A 22,495-nucleotide genomic window follows, 5' to 3' on the forward strand; every position below is an offset into this window, starting at 1 on the left:
CATCCCAAAAACATGCATGAATTGGAGACTCTAAATTGCCCGTAGGCATGACTGTGAGTGTGAATGGTTGTTTGTTCCTATGTGCCCTGCGATTGGCTGGCAACCAGTTCAGGGTGTACCCCGCCTCCTGCCCGATGACAGCTGGGATAGGCTCCAGCACGCCCGCGACCCTAGTGAGGAGAAGCGGCTCAGAAAATGGATGGATGGATGGATGGAATGAAGACGCTGGTTTCTTTTTCTCATGAGGAGGGCGTATGGGAGATTGTTCAGTTTACAGCCTCTCAACACGCTCTAAACAATCTCTCCCGTCTCTCCTGCATTTATTTGAATATAGGAGGGTTTTACAAGACAAAACGTTCTAAGCAACAAGACACAACACAAAACATTTGAAAATAGGAGGGTTTTACAAGACATAATGTTCTAAGCAACAAGACACAACACAAAACATGGGACCAACACCTGTCACGTCCCTGACCACATCCGATCACGTCCTTGGTCAAGGCGCCCTTCCATCAGTTGATGCTGAGTCATCTTCTTGAAGGTGAGACATCTTCCTTTCTAAAAATCGCCCATAATACTAATGCAAGCTAAGCAAATAAATGATAACTTCTAAAATATATTTAACATTTCCCTCCTGTTTATCATGTATTTGCACAAATTCTCATATCATCTTACAGTCACTTCATTTCGATTTTTAACTGTAGAATCATTTTTATGAAACAAATACATTTACACTCAGAGTAAAATTGTCATACATGAATGTTGTAGTTTAAACATCGTAATCATCTGGATCAGGAAACAAATCAGTTAAAGCAAAATCATCATCATCATCATCATTATCATTATCATCAAACAGTAATGGATACATCAGCTCCATACGGTTCTCCATTGGGGTTATGGCTGTGGTGATTAATTTACTGATTATGCCCGAATGCATGGGATACAACAACATCCACAAAATGTCAGAATGGCTGCAAAAACAGCAATTGATATCAATATTGTTGAAATTATGGTTTTGTATTTACCAAAAACGTACATCCAGCTGTCCCACAAGGAGGTGTCTACCCCAAAGTGGTTCTTCATCTTGTGATTGAGGGTCCATAGACCATCGATGGCTCTGGTCAAGCTGCCATCCGAAGCAGTATTGTTTGGAATGTATGTACAACATTGTTCTCGAAACATACCGCAAACACCTCCCTCTCTTGCGAGGAGCATGTCGACAGCTATGTGGTACTGGAACGTCATTAAAGAGGTAGCCTTGAGCTGCTCATGCACAGCTTCCAACCCACTCTGAGTCCAATTTCCTAATCTCTGTACATTGAAGTGGATATAGTTTATCCTATCAACATTTTTATTAATCGTACACCACCAGCATATGAAGGAATCCAAATCAAAACTTGGTCAGCCAATTTGTATTGGTTTGGAACCCCACGAGGAACACCTATGGCGTCGATGTATGTTTTATGTTGGATAATTTTGCCTCTGCCAGGATAAATCTCTTTTTTGTCTATGTTCTACATTTGACAACAACGTTGGTGCCCTTTCCATTAAATCTTGAACAGGCATAGGGTATACTGACACATGCAATATCAAAGTGATAATAGCGCACAATCCAGATATATCTTTAGGTAATCTATCAAACAGTCTATCATCTCCGCACCACCACCAGATGTCGCTCCGTGATATTGGCACAAAATTTGGTTTGACTTTTAAGATTACTTTACACTGTGTGTCGTTCAGTGGTCCTAATTTTTTTCCTTTATTAATCATGTATATACAAGTGAAATTATTTGGTGCTACTAAAGTAGAAAACATTGGTTTGTGTTTATCTGCTTCTGTTACGGGATATATAGGATCCCATGATTTACACCTCTTAGTTGGTACAGTAGCGTTCATTAATGGAATAATACAATCTTGTGATAATTGTGCCGGAACTATGCGCAACAAAGGCCTGGGACCCATGCAAACTACACAATCTTTTCTCGTTACATTTGCTGCTTGTTCCACCAATAGTAACCAATTGTTATTTTGTCCTGAAACTCCTGTGACAACAAGGAACCAATCATCAGTAGTTATTTTGTTAACCGTTAAAATGTATCCACCTTTATTTGAAGTTTCTAATGGCATTTCTGGTTCAACATGGTTCCCATAACACAATGCTACTTGGAAGTGGGGATCTTTTCCGCCAGTATATGCCCACAAGCTCACCGTCAAACACATTGGGTGATTTGATTCGTATTTCAATATTAAACTATGGACCGTTTTGCTTAGGTTAAATTTCTTTCTATGTTCTTTTGCTGTTCTTTTTGACCAACTGGACCAATCATAACCTGTTTCACCAATAAGGTCTTCCCATTTAAAGCCTATAGTTGCATACCAGTCATATCTAAATCCCCAATTTTGCCCATTCTCTTGAGCGTCATTTGTAAGAGCCGCATATGGAATTATGATTAAAGGAGCTTGATTTTGGGGGGTACAAAATATTAAACCCTTTTGCCGCGTTTGGAGGCCATGCCCACAGTTCTGATCATCAACTGTACTCCTTTTGACACGAGTTAATGATTCAACATTTTTTATTATTGGGTTTGTCATATTGGTCCAGTTGGTAGGTGATTTTCTATCAAAAAAATGGGTTGTATCATTTAGGGTGGGACGTCCCATGTACCACAAAAACAAAACCAACACCATAGTAGCCGAAGTTGCTACCTAACCACTTATCAAATGTCGTAACCAACGTGGGTGTGCCATTCTGCTGAGTTCTCACTAAACGGGTTGGTGTCTTTTTTCTTCACTGACCAGCAAGCGTTTTCAGAATCTACACATCTGCTCCCGCTCCGTTATCAGACTTTTGCTCACCTTCCCTGTTTGAGTACTCAGCTGAAATGACTCTTTTACAGTGTGTTAAATGAACCCACGTTTCTTTCTGCTATTTTTTAGGGCTGTAAAGTGTCAATCTATCTGTGCCACCATCCCTCCGGTTGAGACATGTGACACAGCATGTCTCAATATAGCAGCCCATTTTGAATAGGTTTTTTTTTTTTTCTCTCTTTTTTTTTCCTGTGCTAATGTAAATTTCATTTTGTAGTTTTGCACTTTGTTTTTCACAATAATTACGGTCTTGTTGTGGAATACTCATATTGACTATCAGTATAGATTGTACCATCTTTATTTATCATTAGTTTGCATGCCTCGTTTAATGCTACTAATTCAGCAGCTTGTTCAGCCAATTCCTGTCAATCATGCTGCGTGCCTTCATCAGGTAAGGGTATTAGTGTGGCTGGATTTAAGGTTGTGCATCGCTCAACAGTCAAATGTGGTTGTGACAGCAAGATGGCAATGCAAGATAAATGTCTTGCAGGTGATCAAAACGCCATATTGGTTTGCAATAGGAGAGCAGACACTGTATGTGGGACCTTAAGGGTGAACTGCTCTCTAGTTGAAAAATAAGTTATTGGTTTTAGCTTATCACCGTATTGTTGTGTAAGTACGGAGGTCATGCAATAGCTTTTACAATCTACCATTTGAATGAATGTTTTATCATTAAATTTGGAAGGCCTAGCGCATCACTGGACACCAAATGTTGTTTAATGTCACAGAAGGCCTTTTCTGCCTCTGTACTCCATTAAACAGCTGTCATTTTAAGGTTGTTTTCATACATTAATTTTGACAATGGTGCAACAATTTCTGCATAGTTTGGAATCCATGCTCTATAATAATTTGTCAGACTTAAAAATGATTATTATATGTTTCTTCGTCTGTGGTTTAGGATTTTTTAAGACTATAGCTCTCCTGTCTTCTAATATAGTCTTTCCTCCTATACTTAAATTATGGCCTAGATATTTAACTTGTCTTTTACATCATTGCAATTTATTTTTTGTTAACTTTATGTCCCTCTTCTGTTAGATGATGCAGTAAAGTCAATGAATCCTTGCATGTCTCTCCATCTGTAGATGCCAGAAGACATGCGTGTTGTCATAACTTGTGAATAATTAGTTAGACTTTCACAGTAACTTTGCGGTAATCTAGTAAATGTATATATATTTTTTTTTTCTCAAATGTGAATGCAAACCAAAATTGACTGTTATTTTCTATTGGTACTGTAAAGAATGCATTACTTATGTCCACTACTGTAAACACAGTAGCGTCTGGTCTTAATGAATTTAACAATGTGCGTGGGTTTGATACGCATGCTGCTCTCTGTATTACTGCAGCTCATCACATTCTTTTTTATCTTCTATTTTTGTGATAAGCTGCAAGGCTGCAGACAACAGGGCCTTTTCCATGTTTAACTGTGGTTTGTCTGGGATATCGATTGTGTAATAGAATGTACTTTCTCTGTTTTCCAGTGTTACATCGAGGTCCTCTCTTTTTAATTTATGTTTAATTCATGTTTGAGTACAAGTCCTAGTTGGAATAAGCCATCTCTTCCCAACAAATTCACAGGGCACTCCGGGACTTCGAAAATGGGCATTCTACAAGGTAAAGGAACCTGTGTTTTAAAATCACCTTAACTTCCGTGGTTCCAAGCGTGTTCGTTTTCGTGAAAGAACTTCGTTCACAACAATGTATCAAAACCAACCAATTTATTCCTGACAGAGGAGTCTATACATTTGCAGAGCTCTGGGTTCGTAACTATCCTTATCTTATCCTGAGCAGATAAAGTAGTCGAACCAACGCTATCTGACTCTACCCCAGATTTTATACAATGTTTCAAACAGGCCAGTATGGAATCGCTGTCTTCTGATTGGTCCGTAATCCGACGTCATCGTTGTTCTGCGGATCATCTGATCTGGCTCCAGACCTCTGCTCCAGGTGTCGCCTGCAGGTGTCGGCTCACATTCCTGCATTCAATGTTTATAGTGGCTCCCCGCAGTTCCTTTCTTCCTTGAGAAGTGTCTCCAAATACCCCCCGGTGGGGCCAATACCCCTATACTCCAATACACATTCTCTTCCAGACTAGTTAGAATTACACATTAGAATATAAAGTATTCTATATTCCCTTCAATCCCCCAAGTTGATCTTCTGATAATCAGAAGATCAACAACCCGTATACCTACTACCGTTTTCACTACAATACTCAATAAACCTAATCTAAGCACAGCAAAACAAAACTTTTAAATTTTAAAATTTTAAAACTTTAAAGAGAGGATACACCGGTATCGTTCAATGGAGCGAGCGATTCCATGGCCACCCTGTCCTCGTCCAGGGACAGCAGCTGATATTGGCCGTAGGGGTCCTTACCCACAAAGGCCTTGAGGACAATTCTGAGAACCAGGTTCCTGAGACAAGGGATAATACAACATCCACAAATAGCAAGCACGGTCATGACAATTATGCTGGTAGTCGCCAAAGTCAGTATGAAACCCCTCCATTTACCAAACATCCTATTAAGCAGGCTATAGAATGGGTTGTCCTCCACTCCAGACATTGATTTAAGTTTAACAGACATGGCTTGCAAACCTTTCATGGCTCTGGTGATCTTTCCGTTTGGCGCCGTATTATTGGGGATAATTGTACAACAATGTCCTTTAATTCGAGAGCAGGCACCCCCTTCTTCCGCTAGCATACTATCCAGGACCAACCTATTTTGGAATGCCATGAGAGATGTAGCTGATAGTTGCTCATGGATGCCCTCCGCTAGTTGGGAGGTGAAATTCACCAATCTTTGAATTTGGTAATGATGGTAATTTATGAAATCAACATTTTTATTCGGAGTTACCCATATAAAAATACTCTCAAGACCTGCGGAAATTTGACAGCGAGCTTTATACTCATCCGGGACACCTCTGGGGATCCCAATGGCATCCAGGTAGGTGGGGTCTTCACCTTCTTCCCAAGCATTTCCGCCCACGTTGAAGCCACTGACCATACGGCGGAAACGGTTCAAGCTACCCCACCAGTCACGCTCCCATGTGAAATCCGCCATTTGAGTGATTTCCTGCTCAGAGAGGGGCTTAATCACTGTGGGAGCTATCATAGAGACCAATGCACAAGTGCCTGTCCATTCCCCGGGCAGGAAGTCCCACAAAAGACCATCCCCACACATCCACCACAAATCAGACCGCATCTTACTTAATCGGGCCGCATCATAATAATCAATAAACAGCGTGAAATTACAAAACTGTGGATCTAGGTGGCCCATTGATCGGGAACGTTTGTTATTTGGGCCCAAAGTTACCTTACTCTTATTTTGTGTGATACAGGGAAGGGATGGAACCATATCGACATCGTAAAGGGGAGCGCCTTTCACCTTAGTCAGAGGATAAACTTGATCCCAGTGCTGGCACTCACCCTCCAGGTTGTCATTAGTCATCAGCTGGAAGGCACAGGTCAATTTGAACTTAGTAGCAGCAGTATAATTTTCCTGGACCACTGGGTTTACAATCCAATTGAGGTTATTCATCGTAGCACAAACAAGACAGTCTTTTTGGTAGATTTTGACTGCGTCTCTACCTTCCATAGTAATCTCTTTAAGCCAATAATTACCTAGATTAATTCCTGCCACTCGTCCCTTCGCCTTTTGTACTAAATGACTATTTACCGATCCTTTGACCAAGTCATTATTCAGGTCATATCCCGTCACTTTAGAGGTTTGAAAAACCACTGGATCCTCATTTTTTGAAGCTGGTAACTTAGCATATTTTCTCATTATCGGACTAGATGAGCTTTTTGTCGGTCGTATCCAATTAATAATAATCTGTCCTAGTGGATCAGTCCCTGAGACATCTATACCCAAGGTCAAGACTGTAAAGGTCGCTACTGGTTTGCCCCACTCTCTCCACGGGGGGCTAGTTATATCATACAAGGTCAATAATACGGGATGTCGGTCCCTCGGGGTTACTGAGTGCATACTACCTCTTTCCAATTTGATCTTGTCCTTCCACCGCCAATTTCTAATCCTCGTCGGCTCCCAGTATCCCGGTTTCGAGTGGATAATCACTTGCCTCCAACTGTAACAAAAATTCACCTGCTCGTTCGCTTTGACCCTATGGTTCACCGGATACCGGCCAGCTCCCCTATATTCTGTACTCAAAGCGCACAAGTAAATATTATATCCCGTCGGGTCGCCCCAGCGTGCACAATTTATCACCTTACACAATTCAAATTGGTATACCGTCTTTTCCCCCAATGTGTGGTTCAATTCTAGGGCCCCTGCTGGCTTCATGGCCCTCTTTGTTACTCTTTCTCCTTGTATTGAAGGCATTCCAACATAGATTCCTGTAACTGTAATCAGGGAGATCACCAGAGTCATGATTATAACCTTCTTTGACCAGACCTCCAGGATGTACATATTTCCTCCTCTGTTAAAGGACTAATCTAATCCCAAACCCAACATACAGACACACTTACACAAAAACGAAAGATATAGAACGAACAATACAACTACCCCAACAACCACACCAACCCCAAAAAAGCAAAAAATAAAAATAAAAGATAATAATAAAAAACAACAGGTCGACCAGGAAGAGAGAGAGAAAAAATAAAAATAAAAAACACAGTGAATACCGTCACCAGGCCCAAGAGGCACAATGTCTTTGTTCACTCTGCAACTGAGGTCCGTGCCGGGCGTGTTTGTGACACGTGGTACCACTTATCCCCCTTTCCAAAGAGACGCACAGCGTGAGATGTCCGAGCCGACACCTCAAACGGACCAGTCCAGCGGGGCTCAGACCACTTCCTTTGGAGTACTTTCAAATACACGTGAGACGGAAGGGAGGGGTCACTGACGTGGACGTCTGTAACAGAGGGATCTGAAATACAAAGTGAGGACACAAGAGATGACAGTTGCTCCCAGTAGGGCTTATAGCCCTTTGGCGGGTCCATGTCCGGCTGGAGCAAAGCCGATTCTGGACCAGGCATCAAGCGGCCGGTCAGGAGTTCAAAAGGGGTGAACCCTGTCCGGCGGTTAATAGCTTGCCTGATGGTAAACAAAACAAGGGGAAGGGCTTGGAGCCAATTAAGCCCTGTGTGTGCACACATTTTAGCCAGCCTTTGTTTGACTGTGCGGTTCATCCTTTCCACATGGGCCTGGGACTGAGGATGGTAGACTGAGCCAAACTTGTGTTTAAGCCCGAGTATCCCTTCAACCGTGGCCAACGAAGTGGCCGTAAAATGGGTACCATTGTCAGATCTGATTATTCGTGGAAACCCATGTGTCGGGATAAAATGGTTAACCAGCGCTTTGATAACGGAGGACGCGTCCTCTCTCGCACAAGGATAGGCTTCGGGCCATCCAGAAAAAGTGTCGACAATCATTAACAGGTACCTTTTTCCTTGGACTTTGAATAACATATCAGTAAAGTCCATCACCACTACATCATTTGGGCATCGGCCCATCTCAGTGTGTTGCAATTCCCTCTTTTTTGTAGGGGCAACACTGAAATTCTGACATATATCACAAGAAACACAAAACTCTTTTACTTTACGCAGAAGATCAGGGTGCCACCAAAAGCGCAGTTTGTTCAGCATTGACACATAACTTTCATGTGTCGGGGCGTGTGCTTCCTCAATCATTAATTGCATGAACTTCCCTGCAGGTAATACCAGTCTCCTAGGTCCTCTTTTTGAGCCATACCACAGCTTTTCCTTGTCATCATACTCAGCACCTGTCTCTTGCCACTTACGCTTGTCTTCCTCTGGCGCCGCCTCCTGGAGGTCGCGCACCACATCAACTGTCACTGCAGGGAGAAAGTCAATCAGCTGATCCCGTTTAACAACATAGTTACCTTCAGCATCCTTTCGATAGCCCGCTATTTCTTTCGCCGCCGCATCCGGTGCGCCATTTCCCCGGGCTACCAGAGTGCCCGCTTTCGCATGTCCTGGACACTTGATCACAGCTACCTCCACTGGCCTATCAATAGCCTCACTCAGTCGCTGAATCAGCTCTGTGTGGGCCACTGGGTCACCAGTGGACGTAACAAAACCCTGTCGCCTCCATGCAGCCAGCTCAACAAACAAACATCCCACCACATACGCCGAATCCGAATAAATAGTAACCCTCTGACCTTCAGATAACTCTAGTGCCCTGCACATGGCCAGCAGTTCCGCAGCTTGAGCGGAGGGTTTCACAAATTCATTTGTGGACCATAACATGTGGAAGTCAGAATTTGGGTCTCCCGGGGTCAGGGCCTCCACGACGGCTGCCCCAGCATGTAACGGTCCCGAAGTGCGTCTCCAGCAGCAGCCGTCGGTGAATAACACCCGACCACCTGGAAAAGGAGCTGAGGACAAATCGGGGCGGGCCTTCAAATCCCGCATGACCTGATCTTGACAGGTATGTGGTTCTCCAGAACTGGAAACAATATCAGCCATATTGATCCCCGATAGGAGGAATACAATATGGGGTTGGGTGAGGGTCGTCATCAAGCGTTGCTGACGTAATGGCGACATTGTGAATGCTGCTGAGGCCACGAATGCTGTCACCCCATGATGAGTAAGAATAAAGAGTTGATGTCCCATAACAATGTGTGCCGTCTTATTAATGCATGTGGCCACAGCTGCAGCATATGCCGCACATATAGGTTGTCTTACTTCTATTTTGTCCAAAGAGACGCTGACGTAAAGCAGGACCCGTCTGTTACCGCCCGTCTTCTGGAACAAAGCCCCGTTTGCTGTACCTTCTGTCACTGAAACATCTAAATGAAAAGGCAGGTCATAGTCAGGCTGGGCTAAGTGAGTCGCTGCGGCCAAATCTCTTTTAAGGTCGGTAAACAACTTCCCAGTTTTGTCTGTCCAGTCCAAGCTAGCATGGAGGTTACGCATGCCTTTGACCCTAACTAGGTCCCGCAAAGCTCGAGTTCTAACCGCAAAGTCAGGAATAAAGCCACGGGAATAGCCGCAAAGGCCCAAAAAAGAAAGCATTTCCTTAACATTATTCGGTCGGGGATAAGTCAAAATGGAAGAGCGGTGCGAATTACTCAGGGTCGAGCCCTTCCCTGAGATTACCCGCCCCAAAAACGTCACCTGTCGTCTGCAACATTGAAGTTTCTTTTGTGACACCTTGAACCCCAAGTCCTCAAGTCGGGACAACACAGTATGTGTTGCTTTTAAACAGGTTTCAGCCGAGTTGCCTGCAATCAACAAATCATCTACATACTGAACCAACAGAGAGCCTTCTGGCATACTCATATCAGCTAATTGCTCTCGCAAACACTGATTAAAAATCCCAGGGCTGAGTTTCCAGCCCTGGGGGACCCGCGTATATTGTAACTTACAATTCTTATATGTAAATGCAAAGTATTTCCGGCATTCCTCTGCCAGGGGAATGCAGAAAAAAGCATTAGCCAAATCAATTACCAAGAACCATTGCATCTCTGGGCCCAAAACACCTAAACAACGGTGTGGGTCCGGGACCGGGACGCAAGGAGTTCTAGTAATATCATTTATTCGTCTTAAATCATGGGCCATCCGGTAATTAATACCGTCGGCCTTTTTTACCGGCAAAATAGGAGTGTTAAAGGGAGAATTTGATTCTTCAAGGACTCCGGCTTTCCAGAGTCCGTCTAAGGTCTCCGCTATGCCTTCCGCGGCCTCTTCTCTATATGGATATTGCGGCACGTTAACAAAAGCATTGGGGTTTACCTCGAATGTTACCGGAGTCACGGATGTACACAGACCCCCATCTGCAGGACCCTCGGACCACAATGAGTCCGGCAGGGAGCTCAACAGCTGTGCGGCATCCTCATGGTCCGAGAGTTCTCTGCCATGGAATCGCGCTAATGTCACATGTTCCAACACCCCTCCGTCCACCATGGTACCTTGAATACAAAAACATTCAGCACTGGGAGAGTACAACACATTGGGTATTTGATCTTGTTGCCAATCGTTTGCCAAACGGCATTTTCTCACCATGGGTCCCAGTTCTCTGGCTTCATGACCTAATGCTAGTGCAAGCGATATGTGTGGAAAAGATGTCAAGTTCATCATAAACCACTCACTCTGCTCTGGCGCCAAGGTGGACGCAGCCGCCACACCTTGTTTTCCTATGTAAATTCCTGTACTGTTTAGCCTCCAATTTTCTCCCTGTATCGACTCAAAAGCTTCCCTATAAACCAAATCATCATTTTTATCATAAAACAGTGTGAGATGGAGAGGATCAATTGAGGACGATAGGGGGCGAGAGAGTCGATCCAGGACTTCCACCGCAGGAAGGCCGAGTAAACTCCGCCTCCCTCCTTCGTTTCAGGTTTTAGTCGGGCCCAATATATGTCAGCAGTTGCTTCCGGAAGTTCATGTTGTATCATGTTCCATCCGGAGGATAACTTCTGTCCACAGTTCATCATGGTCCCATCGGGGAACCGTATCGTCAGTCCATCCGGGCTACAAAGGATGGTAGCCCTGGTCTTGATAAGCAGATCTCTGCCCATCAGGTTCACTGGAGCCCCTTTTTTCATGAGGACAAACTGATGTTCATGTGTCTGTCCAGCAATTTCAGTCTTTAATGGTGTCGTAATCGGCAGACTCATGGGCACCCCTGCGAAGCCCATTAAGGTGGTCGTCCTCCCTGAGTGTTTGGATGTTGGAAGTGGTAAACACAAAGACGAATATGTGGCACCTGTGTCCACTAACATGTGGATTTCCGTTTTGTCCACCTTAGCGGGGATAAGAGGCTCTGCCTTTCCTCCGTCCCCTGGCTCCGGGCCCCCCTATTGGCAATTGGACCAGTCCTCCTCGCAGTAGAACTGGCGAAATGGCTGTTGTTGTGGTGGAGCCTGCTGCTGATGCTGTTGCCAGGGCGGGGATGGTTCCTGTTGTCTCAAAGTTTGGCAGTTAGAATTTTGGTATTCTACTGTACCTTGTCGGTTAGCAGTCACTATTTCTTCCATGGTAGTACGCTGCTGTTGGGTCAATTCAGGTATTGCTGAAGTTCCCAACAGATTCACTTCTCCCACTATTTGGTATACGGGTGCTTGTAGTGGGTGCGTAGGTTGCCGTTTGTCAGATTGGTTAAGAGTAGTATAGGCTGGGGGTGTCAATGGGAGCTTTACTTCCCCATTGTCTCGCTCTACCGGCAGCACCGGATAGAGGGAAGTTACAGGGGGGCCGCTTTCCAAATGGTCCCTAATCGAATTTAGTGGGGCAATTTGATGCGCTTTTTCGCCCCGAACTGCTGCCATTGCCGTTGACACCACACAAATCTCATGAATTTTTCTCCTCCATTCTTCATTCTCTTTTATTTTTTTATTCAAATTCATTCTCTCCATCCACCCAGCAGTGACCAACTTCTCCTTCATTTCTTTTCCCTTCTGAATAACTACTCTTTCTTCCTTCCGAAACTCATCCGCTACATGAAACAATGTACATCTCTACCTTTCTATCTTATTCTCCTTTTTCCACATTATCCACACACTTCTAAATTCCACTTGTTTCTTTTTATGCTTCTTCCTTTCAATGCCCGCTAACAACTGATTTTCTATTTCATTCCGCAAATTCTCCAATGACTTTTGGTAATCACTCCGATACCTATCACATTCATTATCACGACACTCGTCCGTCCAATCCACAACCCCGAGTCTTGGTGGCACACTCATCTTGTACTAAATCGGTTTTTGGGGGTCCCAAAATCCCCAACGTCTACCGAAACGTTACAATTTGAAACCGCGTCCGATTTCAAGTCAGTCTACGACGGGACAAGTAGGTACCTTGTTACCCTACTTCCAGGATTTTCTCTGATCCTGGTCTGTCAGGTACCTTGTTACCCTGACGTCAGGTCCTCCGTTACCCTGACTATTAATTATGCATTTTTAACAACACGTCCTATTAACTATTGACAACAAAACAACTGTACCACAAGTCTCCCAAATTTCGCAATTTCCAATGTGCAGAATTTGTGATATCATCAAACAGGCTTCTGCTCACCTTTTCTTATTTCGGTGCACCAGGGAGATTTGCAGTCCAACTGTATTCCTGTCTGCTCCTCTGTCTTTTATCTGATGCTCTTCCAGGATCACGTCGGGGTCACCATTTAAAGGAACCTGTGTTTTAAAATCACCTTAACTTCCGTGGTTCCAAGCGTGTTCGTTTTCGTGAAAGAACTTCGTTCACAACAATGTATCAAAACCAACCAATTTATTCCTGACAGAGGAGTCTATACATTTGCAGAGCTCTGGGTTCGTAACTATCCTTATCTTATCCTGAGCAGATAAAGTAGTCGAACCAACGCTATCTGACTCTACCCCAGATTTTATACAATGTTTCAAACAGGCGAGTATGGAATCGCTGTCTTCTGATTGGTCCGTAATCCGACGTCATCGTTGTTCTGCGGATCATCTGATCTGGCTCCAGACCTCTGCTCCAGGTGTCGCCTGCAGGTGTCGGCTCACATTCCTGCATTCAATGTTTATAGTGGCTCCCCGCAGTTCCTTTCTTCCTTGAGAGGTGTCTCCAAATACCCCCCGGTGGGGCCAATACCCCTATACTCCAATACACATTCTCTTCCAGACTAGTTAGAATTACACATTAGAATATAAAGTATTCTATATTCCCTTCAAAGGTTATTTCAGGTTTTTCAGTGTCCAAACTCAGAATGTCCTGTAAATTGAAATCCACCTCCTCATTCTCTGTAATGTTTACAAAAGAGGATTTGTTGAGTTGGGAAGCAGGCTGGCCTAGTCATGCGGTAGTTTGTCCGTATTCTTTTCTTTTTCTTTTTTTCTTTTTTAGGGCAGTCACGTGCAATGTGGCCTTTGTTTCCACAGCACCAACAGATGGTATTATCATAATAATTTCGATTTCTACCATATCTTACTCTCCCACGGTCTCTGCCGCGTCCTCTAAAATTATCTCTCTCTCTGCCTTGATAGTATATTTCTGCTTCTTCGTCGAGGAAGACATCTATCTTCTCTTTTTGTTTTTTGTCTAACACTCTTTCTGCGTGGAGGGCATGATTAACATATTCCTCCAGAGGGCCAGTTGCTAGGTTTATCCAATGTTTATCTACCCATCTGTTAATGTGTTCTTTCGAATTAGCATGTAAAGCATTTTTTAACTGTTGTTGATAAGGTGTGATGGCGGCTACGGCCTTTTTCACATCCTCATTAGTCCAGGTCCTATAGACCAAATTTTTTTCTTTCTGGTCCTCTTGTATATTTGGATTTGCCACTTCAATTATCGGAAATAAATCCAGGTCTCCCTCGTCTGAGGTTATATTTGTTATTTTGGGAGTGGGAGAAAATGTTTCTCCCATAGTTTTAGACCAATTCATTTGTACCCCTCCCGATCCTAAAATTCGTTGTGTTTGTGCCTCTCGAGTTGGAGGATTTTCATGAGGTGGCAAAACCGGGTACAAGGGTGCTGATGCTTTTGTTTCCTAATTTTTTTTACAACTTTCTTCAATTATCTTTTTCTCGCTAATTCTTATTATTGGTCCTGTCTCGTCATCTTCCTGTCTTTGAAACAACATATTTTTATGTCTACCTTCCTGCTCTTTTTGTTCATTTGTTAAGTGTTTCTTATTCTCCCTTCCTTTTTCTCTTTTAGACGCCATGTTTAACCAGAAGAGTAAGTCGTCAAATCCATCTTTTTGTATTTGTGATATATCATTTTTGTGTCGACACTTTATTTCGTTTTGAAGTTGAACTATTTTTTGCATATTTAGCTGGCCAGCGAAACCGTATTTGGTTATCCACGTGTTTAAATGTTCTATTTTGGAAGGGTTTTGTAGTTGAACATATTTCCAATCTTTACACGTTAGGTCTATTTTTTGATCCGGTTTACTGTTATTTATTCCCATTTTTGTGAATTTTGGAAGTCAGTTTATTTGCTCCTAGTGTGACCTAAATACTGACTTTATTCAAAAATGACAGGGTGACAATAAATGTCTGAGTTTTGGTAATTTTCAAGCTTCTACCCCAGTCGGGGCGGAGAATTCTTGCCTCTGCTTCCAAACCCAGTTGTCACTTACAATCCAGTCTTATACATTCATACTTTTACACATACACACGATATCAGTAACGTTTTTATAAACACACGAAAACACGGAAACACAGAAACACGGAATTTAAGTACGTACAGGACCCCGCCGTCCTCGCGGAATTTGTCGGACTCCACCGTCCTTCTGACCACTTGCCAGTGACTAGTATTACACAAGGTTTATTCTGCCGCAGACTTCTTCGTCGCGCAATTCACTCACTCTTTAATCCTTTTTTCCCCAAATTTTTTTTTTAAATTTAACTCACCACTCGTCTTCAATCCTGTGGATTGTCGTCAACCTTCAGATCCCCGTTGAGGAGAACGAAGACCAGTCCTGGAAAGGGTCTTACTTGCCGTGGCCACGGTCTCTTAACTGGAAGTCGGCTCCACAACTGGAATCCTCGGGTGTGTTGACATCCGGCTCGAAGGACCAATTTAATGTTGGATTTATCTTACCCAACATTATAAAAAATAGACACAAACGGAATGAAGACGCTGGTTTCTTTTTCTCATGAGGAGGGCGTATGGGAGATTGTTCAGATCACAGCCTCTCAACACGCTCTAAACAATCCCCCCCCCCTCGCTCCTGCATTTATTTGAAATAGGAGGGATTTACAAATCATGTTCTAAGCAATAAGACACAACACAAAATATTTGATAATAAGAGGTTTTCCCAGACATAGTATTCTAAGTAATAAGACACAACACATAATATTGGACCAACACCTGTCACGACCCGACCACATCCGATCACGTCCTTGGTCCAGGCGCCCTTCCATCGGATGATGCTGAGTCTTCTTTTTGAAGGCGAGACATCTAAAAATTGTCCATTATACTAATGCAAGCTAAGCAAATAAATGATAACTTCTATATATATTTAACAATCTGGCAGGCTTAAATGCAGGCAGTGATGAGTCCTTATTGGGATCAGATGCGCGGATGAGGTGCTGATTGCAGGGGAGAGAGAGAGTGAGGGAAAGGTGAGGCAAAAAGCGCCACCCGAGTTCCAAAAAAGGAACTGTAGGGACAGACCATGACAGTGATGTCTTTTTCGATATAAAAATAATAAAAAAATATTGTAGTCGAACACAAAATAGGGAATGCTCAAATGTTCTAATTATATTTTTTACTAGGCACTCACTCGTCACGATGTGTGACGTAGTGGTTACGTAGCTCTGAGTAGCTTGTGATGTCCAAGTTCCCATCTGTCGATGCTCTCTTTGACTACTTTGGTCTGTCTCTTAGTAAAGTGTCTGCGTTAGCGTTTTGCTGAAGTACAGTATGTGATGGAAATTTGTACCGTGGTTCAAATGTTTTTACCAACCTTTTAGCTCTCCATCGTGCGATCATGAAGAAAACCTGGTTGAAATGTCTCACGAATTAATGTTTGGCCTCGGCTTGCTTCTTGCTTCGGGTGATTGTGGCTTTTCATATTACTTATATTCCACAACTTGTCGACAGCGGCGGCTTTCAGCAAACAGTTTATTGCATGGCCGTCATGTTTTTTCCTCCATCGTTTTTTTTTTTTTTTTTTTTTTACTGAAAATCAATATATCGATACAAAGAATGAATTGTTACACCTCTAATAATAATCTGTGATTGGCTGGCGACCAGTTCAGGGCGAACACCGCCTCTCGCCCATAGATAGTGACCTTAGTGAGGATAAGCAGTACAGAAATTGGATGGATGGATAGATACTAATAATAATAATAATGATTTCTCCTTGCCTGACCACATTGCTAAACAACCGGTATTGATCACTGTCTGCTGTGTGCTTGTGTATGTGTGGGTGGGTGTTCTCATGTGGCTGTTTTTTTGTGTTTATTTTTGGTTATCTGTTGTTGACCAATACTGGCCACTCCTACCAGAGTAGCATCTGCACCACTTGCACACTGACTGAGGAGTATCTGCAACATTTGCACAAATGAAATTGTCCCAGATTATCGCACGACTCGTCACTTTACACTGCATACATTCCTTGAAGTCTTGGCGCCTTTTGCACAATGGTCCAAAAAAAATAATAATTTAATTGTACCTGCATTACCAGATTACTAGCAACCTTTTATTGCTCAGTGACTGTTTTTTTCAATGTCTTTATGTCTCAAAAGTATTCTCTGTCAATTGACTGTCGGTTGTCGTACAAGAGCGGCTCCAACTACAGAAGACAAATTCCTTGTGTGTTTTTGACATACTTGGCAAAATAAAGATGATTCCGATTCTGATTTTACATTGTGGGGAAGGGGTGGATTCTTGAACGTTTTTGGGCAATTTTAATTGTCTGTTTTTAAATTTGTTTTGATACATATTCATATTGAGATTGCATTTCCTCATATTTTGTCGAGGTCATTTGTTTGCATTTGTTTTTTATTTAGTTTATGCGGGAACATTTTTTCAATTCCACACAGTTTTCCACTTCGGCCTTGTCGCTTGGGCCATTTTTTGCTTTGCGTTGCCATCATTTTGGTTTTAGAGGGTTTTGAAAGATTAAAGGCATTTCAGTTCTTTTCAACGGGGAAAATAAATTTGACATGCAAGACAATTGAGTGACTCTCACTGTTTGAAGAATTGTATTTAATGAAGGGTCCCATTTACACTTTTCAACCGTTTCACCAAAAGTCAAACATCTAATCACAATCTAGTTCGATCAATCATTTGCCCATTTTAAAACATTTGACAGTATTTTGGTATTGTGGCTTGACAGCATAGGATGGTGGTGTGTAAGATGACTCTGGTGGTGGGGAGGAAAATTAGGAAGTAAAAGGCAGAGCAGAGAACCATGTGGTGGAAGCTGAGACAGGACAAGTGTTGTGCAGCTTTTTGGGAAGAGGTGAGACAGGCTCTCAGTGGACAGGAGGAGCTTCCAGAAGACTGGACCACTGCAGCCAAGGTGATCAGAGGAAGGCAGGAGAGTACTTGGTGTATCTTCTGGCAGGAAAGAAGAGAAGGAGACTTGGTGGTGGAACCTCACAGAACAGGAAATCATACAAGGAAATAGATAAGCTCAGAAGAAGTGGGACACTTAGAGGACCGAGGAGAGGCAAAAGGAATACATTGAGATGTAATGTAGGGCAAAGGTAGAGGTTGCAAAGGCCAACCCCCGAAAGGATTGCGTGACACCGTGAAAGCAGGATGTTTGTTGATTATGTGGGATGGAGGGGGTAAGGCCGGAGGGCTAAGGGTGCTGGTGGTGACAGGCTTGAGCAGAGACACATGAAATGTTGGGTGGATTTTGAGAGAATGAGGGAGCTTCAACTGAACAGAGGTGGGATTTAAGACTTTAGTGATCGGATAAGGACCAATGAAGCGTGGCGTGAGCTTCCGTGATTCGGTCTGGAGAGAAAGGTCACGGGAGGAGAGCCAAACCATCTGAACCACCTTGTATACAGGCGAAGGGGAGCGACGAAGATCCGCCAACCGCTTGTTTCTTTCGGCTGACCGAGCCCTGACGTCCTTCCAAATGTAGTTGGAGTTGTGGGCCCACTGAAGTATTTTAGCGCGTGTGAAATTGGGGACGAAAAGCCAGTCTGGAAGTCCAGTCTTGGGATCCGGTTGGGTTCTCTGAGCCCTTTTGACCACTTGTTCTATCTCCCACGTGGCAGCCCCAACAAAGGAGGAGAGAGGAAGAAACTTGAGGTCGTCTGCACAAATACTGAAGTTACACATTTAACAGCTGAATGAGGTGCAAACACTCAAATGATCCTCACATTAGAGCACATTTTCCATTTGTAGCTGTGTTGGGTTATTCACGTGGTTTTAGCGCATTGGTCCCCATTACTAATCAAAATGACAGAAAATACTTTGAGAGATAGGTTCCACCAACCCAAGCCGTGATCGTATAGTGGTTAGTACTCTGCCTTGTGGTTCAAATCCGGGTCATGGCAAGAGCGAACCCCTGCAGTTGCTTTTTGCGCCGTGCTGCTGGGACAGTGAAAATCCTCCACAGGGACTTGCAGAGGCCTCAAACCTTTCTGGGGCTAGTGGCGGAATGGATAACACATCTGACTATGGATCCGAAGATTCGAGTATCAACTCCTGGCTAACTCGTGTACAGCTTTGCATATGGTGTTAAAACCAATTCAGAGTGTTGCATTGCATATGTTCACTTTGTTTGTTTCCTTGTTTCCTTTCTTCAAATCACAAATGGCCGTAGGAATTCCATTGATGTAGAAATAAGAAGAAAAGATGGTTGGCTAGATAACTGCTCAAAACACTTGGTCCACTCAAAAGAATTCTGACTTCAGTAATGCTTAAATAAATTGTATTATGACTTATCATTTGTAAATATTCAATTCTGCTTGTGAGTTGGTTACTTGGTGGGCTGGTCTGTCAATAAATCCATGTCCGCTTTTGGGCACAACAGCCACCGCAGTTTCCATAGTGTAGTGGTTATCACGTTCGCCTAACATGCGAAAGGTCACCGGTTGGAAACAGCTTTTCTTGCTTGTCAGGCAGCTGTTGTACGTGGTGTGCAGGTGATGTTCTGCAGTAAAAGTTACCATAGCTTAGTTGTGTGCATGTGCCAAGCCAGCCAAGGTGATCAGAGAGGCAGGAAGGAGAGTACTTGGTGTATCTTCTGGCAGGAAAGGAGAGAAGGAGACTTGGTGGTGGAACCTCACAGTACCGGAAAAAGGTTAGCTCAGAAGAAGTGGGACACTGAGAGGACCGAGGAGAGGCGAAAGGAATATATTGAGATGCGACACAGGGCAAAGGTAGAGGTGGTAAAGGCCAAACAAGAGGCATATGATGACATATATGGCAGGTTGGACACTAAAGAAGGAGAAAAGGATCTATACAGGCTGGCCAGACAGTGGGATAGAGATGGGAAGGATGTGCAGCAGGTTAGGGTGATTAAGGACATAGATGGAAATATGTTGACTGGTGCCAGCAGTGTGCTTGCTAGATGGAAAGAATACTTCGAGGAGTTGATGAATGAGGAAAATGAGAGCAAAGGGAGAGTAGAAGAGGAAAGTGTGGTGGACCAGGAAGTGGCAATGATGAGTAAGGGGGAAGTTAGAAAGGCGTTAATGAGGATGAAAAATGGAAAGGCAGTTGGTCCTGATGACATTCCTGTGGAGGTATGGAAGCATCTAGAAGAATTGGTTATGGAGTTTTTGACCAGCTTGTTCAACAGAATTGAAGCGCGTGAGAAGATGCCTGAGGAATGGAGGAAAAGTGTGCTGGTGCCCATTTTTAAGAACAAGGGTGATGTGTAGAGCTGTGGGAACTATAGGGGAATAAAGTTGAAGAGCCTGACAATGAAGTTATGGGAAAGAGTAGTGGAGGCTAGACTCAGGACAGAAGTGAGTATTTGAGAGCAACAGTATGGTTTCATGCCTTGAAAGAGTACCACAGATGCATTATTTGCCTTGAGGATGTTGATGGAAAACTACAGAGAGGGTCAGAAGGAACTACTTGTGTCTTTGTAGATCTAGAGAAAGCCTATGACAGAGTACCCAGAGAGGAACTGTGGTACTGCATGCGGAAGTCTGCAGTGGCAGAGAAGTATGTTAGAATAATACAGGACATGTACGAGGGCAGCAGAACAGCGGTAAGGTGTGCTGTAGGTGTGACAGACGAATTTAAGTTGGAGGTGGGACTGCATCAGGGATCAGCCATGAGCCCCTTCCTGTTTGCAGTGGTGATGGATAGGCTGACAGATGAGGTTAGACTGGAATCCCCGTGGACCATGAGGTTTGCAGATGACATTGTGATCTGCAGTGAAATCAGGGAGCAGGTGGAGGAACAGTTAGAAATGGAGGCATGCACTGGAAAGCAGAGGAATGAAGATTAGCCAAAGTAAAACAATATATGTGCATGAATGAGAGGGGTGGTGGGGGAAGAGTGAGGCTACAGGGAGAAGAGATAGCAAGGGTGGAGGACTTTAAATACTTGGGGTCAACTGTCCAGAGCAATGGTGAGTGTGGTCAGGAAGTGAAGAAACTGGTCCAAGCAGGTTGGAATGGGTGGAGGAAGGTGTCAGGTGTGTTATCTGACAGAAGAGTCTCTGCTAGGATGAAGGGCAAAGTTTATAAAACAGTGGTGAGGCCAGTCATGATGTACGGATTAGAGACAGTGGCACTGAAGAGACAACAGGAAGCAGAGTTGGAGGTGGCGGAAATGAAGACGTTGAGGTTCGCTCTCGGAGTGACCAGGTTGGATAAAATTAGAAATGAGCTCATCAGAGGAACAGCCAAGGTTCGATGTTTTGGAGACAAAGTTAGAGAGACCCATTTCTTCACTTCCTGACCACACTCACCATTGCTCTGGACGGTTGACCCCAAGTATTTAAAGTCCTCTACCCTTGCCATCTCCTCTCCCCGTAGCCTCATTCTTCCCCCACCACCCCTCTCATTCATGCACATATATTCTGTTTTACTTCGGCTAATCTTCATTCCTCTTCTTTCCAGTGCATGCCTCCATCTTTCTAACTGTCCATGTCCATTACAATCTGCACCAATTACGACTCTCTCTCTGTCTGGGATGCTCAGAACTACATCATCTAGCTCCTTCCAGAATTTCTCTTTCACCTCTAGGTCACATCCTACCTGTGGGGCATAGCCACTAATCACATTACACATAACACCCTCAATTTCAAGTTTCAGCCTCATCACTCGATCTGATACTCTTTTCACCTCCAAGACATTCTTAGCCAACTCTTCTTTTAAAATAACCCCGACTCCATTTCTCTTCCCATCTACACCATGGTAAAATAATTTAAACCCTGCCCCTAAACTTCTAGCCTTACTGCCTTTCCACCTGGTCTCCTGGACACACAATATATCAACCTTTCTCCTAATCATCATGTCAACCAACTCCCGAGATTTTCCTGTCATAGTCCCAAGATTCAAAGTCCCCACATTCAGTTCTAGGCTCTGTGCTTTCCTCTTCTCTCTCTGCCGAAGAACCCGCTTTCCACCTCTTCTTCTTTGACTTCGACCCACAGTAGCTGAATTTCCAACAGCGCCCTGCAGGTTGACGGCGCCGGTGGCGAACGTTGTTAACCCGGGCCACGACCGATCCGGTATGGAATTCTTTGGATGAACGCTCATATTTGTTTGGCAAGGTTTTAAGCCGGATGCCCTTCCTGATGCAACCCTCTGCATTTATCCGGGCTTGGGACCGGCCTACAGTTTGCACTGACTTGTGCCCCCCATAGGGCTGCATTAATTGGAAAGAAAGTATAGAATTTCAAAAAATAACTTGAAGACCCAGCATCATGTGTCCCATATGGTCTAGTGGTCAGGATTCCTGGTTTTCACCCAGGTGGCCCGGGTTCGACTCCCGGTGTGGGAATGTTCTTTGAGCCTCTCCTGAACTCTCCAATTTGGACTTTGATTTCTGGTAGTGTGGCATGGATATTTATCCCAGTATGACGCCCATTATGAGTGATTTTTTTACCCTGCATTCCACCAATTTAGCTTTAACATTCATCAGCAAAAAAAAAAAAAAAAAAAAAAAGCGCTTGGGGAAACGGTCAATATTTTTGGAAAAAAAAAAAAAAAAAAACAAAGGAGTGGCCCATATGGGCAAGCGGTCGGGATTTGTGGTTTTCACCCAGGTCTCCTGGGTTTGACAACCAGTATGG

General features: G+C 43.7%; 1 non-coding gene across 1 annotated transcript; it reads left to right on the top strand.

Moving 5' to 3' along the window:
• Positions 1 to 22,131: 22,131 nt before the first annotated feature.
• Positions 22,132 to 22,203, top strand: trnae-uuc (transfer RNA glutamic acid (anticodon UUC)). Its single transcript has one exon. It is a non-coding gene; the product is annotated as a tRNA-Glu (tRNA).
• The last annotated feature ends 292 nt before the right edge of the window (positions 22,204 to 22,495 follow it).

Source organism: Phyllopteryx taeniolatus, unplaced genomic scaffold (assembly GCF_024500385.1).
Source record: "Phyllopteryx taeniolatus isolate TA_2022b unplaced genomic scaffold, UOR_Ptae_1.2 contig_97, whole genome shotgun sequence".
Taxonomy (NCBI): Eukaryota; Metazoa; Chordata; class Actinopteri; order Syngnathiformes; family Syngnathidae; genus Phyllopteryx; species Phyllopteryx taeniolatus.